We start from the raw sequence: 5,946 nt of genomic DNA on the forward strand, positions 1-5,946 counted from the left end.
GGTCAAGAGTGGTTCCCACCAGTGTCAACGGAGCAGAAATCCCTCAGAAGTGGCAGATTGATACAAGTTCTGAGTCTCTGCACTCAGTGAGTGGGTGGGTGGGGGCATTAATTATGATGGGGATAAAAAGTAAATAGGATGACTACTGTACACTTATTTTTTAAATATTTATTTATTTGGCTGCACCGGGTCTTAGTTGCAGCACATGGGCCCCTTAGTTGTGGCATGAATGTGGGATCTAGTTCCCCAACCAGGGATAGAACCCGGGCTCCCTGCATTGGGAGCACAGCGTCTTATCCACTATGCCACCAGGGAAGTCCCTACACTTACTTTAAAAAAATATCTTGCATTGGTCTTTCCTTCAAGCTAAAAAACAAACAAAAAAAGGTAATTCATGTTCATGAAAATAAACAGAAAATACTGATTATGAAAAAATATTACAAAATCTACAATAATTCCACCATCTAGAGATAAGTCTATGATAAATACTTTTTATATTCAGAAAATTGGGGTGATAAAGTGCCTTTTTTTTTTTTTTTTTTTTTTTTTACCGCACTGCGTGGCTTGCGGGATTTTAGTTCTCGACCAGGGATCAAACCCCGACCCCGGCAGTGAAAGCACGGAGTCCTAACCACTGGACCACCAGGGAATTCCCTATTTTTTTCTTAATGTATTACAAATGTCTCTCCAGCGTCCATTTTACAACGTACCACTACAGGGGTGGATCATTTATCCAACCAGTCCTGATTGTTGGACGTATCCGTTGTTTCCAGGTTGGCAACAATCCTTTCAAAAGCCTTGGGTGAGATTCCTGCACACGGATTGGACACAGCCACTATCATTCCACCCGCGGCCCGTGAATACCCGGCTCTCAGGCATCCTTGCAAACATCCGGTAATATCATTAAGAAGAAAATATTTAAAAAAAGAAGAAGAAGAAGAAAATATTGATAACGCCCCCCGCTTCATCTTGTATGCACAACCTCTGCGTGCTTTTTCCTGGGGGTTGCATTTTCCTTGGTTAGCTTGGAGAGCTGGTCCAGGCACGCCCCCGTTCCCCCAGCCGCCGCCAGGCTCAGTGTGGCTGATTCTCCTGGAGGCCGGGAGGAGGCGCGCGCGGACGCCGTCAGGCCCAGCAGATTCCGGACGCCCACCCAGGCCCTTTGAGGCCCGGGCACCGGCTCTAACTTGCCTTCTGCAGGGGCCAGGGATGATTCCTCAGTGACAATCCGGCAGATGGCCGGCTATCCGAAGAACGCGGGTGAGATCCGTACTCCTCGTCATCCTCAGACACTCCAACACAAGTCGCAGCCCCTCCTCCTCCCAGTCTGATTGCCCCACAGCAAGTACCTCTTCTAAGAGCCCATGTGACTCATTGTTTATTATTATCTATTGCTTCTCCCCAACCCACCCCCCATAACGTAAGCTCAACGCCACCACGGCAGGGGTCTTTGTGGACTTGGGCTCCTAAGGTGCCCAGGGTGGAGACCTGGCAGGGGAGCGGGCGGAGAGGCGCAGGGTGCGGATGGGGTACGGCACTCGGAGCCCAGGCAGGGGCAGAGGTGCGGGGATCCAGAGCGCGCAGTCGGAGTTGGGCGGAGCGTAGGTGCGAGAGGAAGGCGCGGAGGATGAGGCAGTGGGAGGCGGAGGACTGAAAACAAGGATGGGAAAGGGGGCGGGAGAACGCGGGAAGGAGGTGATTCGACGGAGGATGCGGAGAACGTGGAAATGCGGAGCGGGCGGGGGACCAGGGCAGGAGGGCCCCATGGGACCTGAACCTGCACCTGCCTGGAGCCCAGGGGCAGGGGGGCGGCGGGGACTTCCAGCAGCAGCTTTAGAGCGAGAGGAGGAAGGCGGAGGGGAGGGGTGTCAGGGTAGTGGCGTTTTCTAGAGAGGAGCAGCGTCTTCACTCTGCCAACTGGGAGACTGGGGGCTCCGGCTGGGCAAAGGAGGGCGGGCGGAGGGAGGAGTCCGCGGGGCTGCGGAGGGTCGCGGTGAGCGGAGGGCCCGGGGCGCCCTGCAGGAGGGGAGGCGGGGGCGTCGTCGCGCCTGGGCAGGCGAGAGGCAGGGAGGGTGTCCGCTCGGAGGATGCTGGGCCGCTCCGGTCGCCACCCGCCAAGTGTCCAGGAAAGCAGTCCCCAGGCCCCGCAGCTCCCTGCGCCAGAACAATCCCGGTCCCCACCGCGCAGGGTGATCAGAGAATAAGTGTGCAGTGATTGTGCGCTGTGAGTGGGGGCTGGACCTATGGGCGAGGGCTGGATAGATGGGCAAGGGTTGGACCAGTGCAGAAAAAGATGCTTTCCCCGCACGGAATCCCCTCAAAGGGGCAGATTTTTTTTTTCTGACGTTTTATTTTGACATAATTTCACACCTACAGAAAAACTGCAAGTGTACAAAGCATGCCCATATACTTTTCACCCAGGTTCCCCAAAAGTTAGGAATAAAGCCAGCCACAGCAGCAATAGTGAAATTTAGAAACGTGTCCACAACTGCTGAGCCCGCGTTCCGCAACTACTGAAGCCCACGCTCCTAAAGCCCGTGTTCCGCAACAAGAGAAGTCACCACGATGAGAAGCCCGCACACCACAATGAAGCGTGGCCCTCACTCGCCATAACTAGAGAAAGCCCTCACGCAGCAACGAAGACCCAACGCAGCCAAAACTAAATTAATTAATTTAAAAAATGCTTAAAAATTTTTTTTCTTCAAATTGAGTTGGAGGATTCTTCTGGTTAGAAAATCTATATCAGATCATGTGATCTGAAAAACGTTTAAATGTTTCCCCTGAATTTATATGATGTATTATGATGGAAAAAAATGAGATCTGGGCATCTTATAAAATACATTTGCCTGTAAAAAAAAGAAACTAGTGTCTAATAGGAAAATAACTAAACTATGTAGCCAGCCATATGTAAATACGGTTATAATATGGGGGCGGTGAGTTTTATAATATACAGTTAGGTGGAAAAAGCAGGAATACTTGAAAATAATTGCCATGGAGTGTGTTTGCAATGATGTAAAATTTAAAAGAAGATTCATTTTCAAAAAGATTGACAAGAAAGATGACAACTGGAAACTCAAGAGACCCAAAACGAAAGGGAAAGAACGAAGTTGGAGAATTCACACTCTCTGATTTCAAAACTTACTGCAAACCAACAGTAATTGAGTCAATGTAGTGCTGGCACAAAATAAACACAGACCCATGGATAGAATTGAGAGTCCAGAAATAAACCCTCACATTTATGGTTAATTGTTTTTCAACAGGGGAGCCAAAATAATCACAGAGAGGAATTAACAGTCTTTTCAACAAATGGCACAACTCAGATATCCGTATGCAAAAGAATGAAATCAGAGCCCTACTTTGCCCATAAAAACAAACAAACAAACAACTCAAAATGGGTCTAAGTCCCAAATGTAAGAACTAAACTATAAAACTTTTTAGAATACATACAGGTAAATCTTTGTGAACTTGGATTAGGCAGTGGTTTCTTAGATGTGACATCAAAAGCACAAGCAACAAAAGAAAAAACAGATAAATTGGACATCATCAAAATTAAGAACTTTTGTGCTTCAAAGGACACCATCTTAACTGGGAGCAATAAAGTGAAAAGACAACCCACAGAATGGGAGAAAGATTTTGTAAATCATATATCTGACAATGGAAGTGTATCTAGAATATAAATATAAAGAATTTTTAGGCTTAATAATAAAATGACAACTCAATTTTAAAATGGGCAAAGGATCTGAATAGACATTTCTCCAAAGAAGATAGGCAAATGTCAAATAAGCCCTTGAGAAGAGGATCAACATCATTAGCTATCAGGGAAATGCAAATCAAAACCACAATGAAAAGCCACTTCATATCCATTAGCATGGTTGTAATCAGAAAGACAGATAATAACAACTGTTGACAGGGATGTGGAGAAATTGGAACCCTCACACACTGCTGGTGGGAATGTAAAATAGAGTAGACCCTGTGGAAGACAATCTAGTAATTCCTCAAACGGTTAAACATCGACCCAGCAAATCCAATTCCAGGTGTATACCCAAAAGAATTGAAAACATCTGTCCACACAAATTTGCACATAATGTTCACAGAAGTATTAGTCATAGTAGCCAAAAAGTGGAAACAATGCAAACGTCAGTCAACAGATGAATGGATAAACAAATTGGGGTATATCCATACAGTGCAATACTATTTGACGATAAAAATAATGAAATACTACTGGCATGCTACAACATGGATGGACTCTGAAAACACTAGGCTAAGTGAAAGAAGCCACACACAAAAGATATATGATTGTATGATTCCATTTAAATGAAATGTCCAGAATATGCAAATCTATAGAGACAGAAAGATTAATAGTTGCTTAGTGTGGGAGGATGGGGGACTTGGGGGTGATCGCTAAAGGTTTCTTTTGGAGTGATGAAATTGTTCTAAAACTGAGTGTGGTGATGTCCGCATCTCTGTGAATCTATTAAAAACCATTCAATTGGTACACTTTAAATGGGTGAACTGTATGGTATGTGAGTTATATCCAATAAATCTGTTACCAAAAGATACAATAATAAACCCTTTATGTGTTAGCATAACATATTTTTATGAAAATCACTATATTTTCCAAATCAAAGAAATTTTATAAGAATGGCGTTGTTCTTTTTTTTTTTTTTTTTTTTTTTTGCAAATCTCTTTAATGTAGGCTTAATGGAGGACTACAGGTTCTCATCTGTGCTTTGGCATTCAACCTGTTACACGTCATGTAACCTTTGGAATATCCCACAGGGACTTCCAGGAACCCCAGACTACACTTTGAGGACCATTTGCCTACTGTAAAATTCATATTTTTCCTCTTGTAATTAATAAATGTATTGTGGGGAAATATGTACTTTGGGAATATGTAAATACTAGTTCCTTGTTAAACTTCCACCCTCCGGTCTTAGCGGCCATTGATAATTTTTGCCCGAATCAATTATTACTTACGATGGTCGCCAAAGGGTGATTTTCCGCATCCTTCCTTCTGCATTTATTAGCTGGCATTCTACTGTAAGAGCTTTCCCATCTCCCCATTTACTTACTTACATCACTATCGATCATGGCTTCTTATTTTACTCAGTTATAATCTGTTATTATCATTATTTAGTTTGAATCAAATTGACCCAGCTTTGGGGTAGGTCATTTTAAAGTATCTGTGAAGTCCACAGGAAATTTCCTTCCGCTGGCTAACGAAAGTGACGGGCCTAATGATGCATTTAAATGACCGCTTCCGTAGTAAGTCAGAAAGAGAAAAACAAATATCGTATATTAACGCATATACGTGGAACCTAGAAAAATGGCACAGATGAAACGGTTTGCCCGGCAGAAATAGAGACATAGGTGTCGAGAACAAACGTATGGACACTAAGGGGAGGAAGTGGCAGAGGGGTGGTGGAGTGGTGGTGGTGAGATGAATTGGGAGATTGGGATTGACATATATACACTAATATGTATAAAACAGATAACTAATAAGAACCTGCTGTATAAAAAATAAATAAAATTTAAAAAAAATTTTAATGACCGCTTCCGGGCTTCCCTGGTGGCGCAGTGGTTGAGGGTCCGCCTGCCGATGCAGGGGACACGGGTTCGTGCCCCGGTCCGGGAAGATCCCACATGCCGCGGAGCGGCTAGGCTCGTGAGCCACGGCTGCTGAGCCCGTGCGTCCGGAGCCTATGCTCCGCAACGGGAGAGGCCACAACAGTGAGAGGCCCGCGTACCGTAAAAAAAAAAAAAAAAGACCGCTTCCGCTCAGTGAGCTCAGACTCAAATCCTGGATCAGGTCTGGGGTTCTCAAGCCCCCCAAATCTCTTCTTCTCTGAGGGTCCACCGCCCCGGAGGCGACCCCCCCACCCCCGCCGTCCAAGCCTCAGGTCAGATCAAAGCTCGGTCCCCGGCTGCCGCAGCCCAATCCTGGGC

Source organism: Stenella coeruleoalba (assembly GCF_951394435.1).
Source record: "Stenella coeruleoalba genome assembly, chromosome: 15".
Taxonomy (NCBI): Eukaryota; Metazoa; Chordata; class Mammalia; order Artiodactyla; family Delphinidae; genus Stenella; species Stenella coeruleoalba.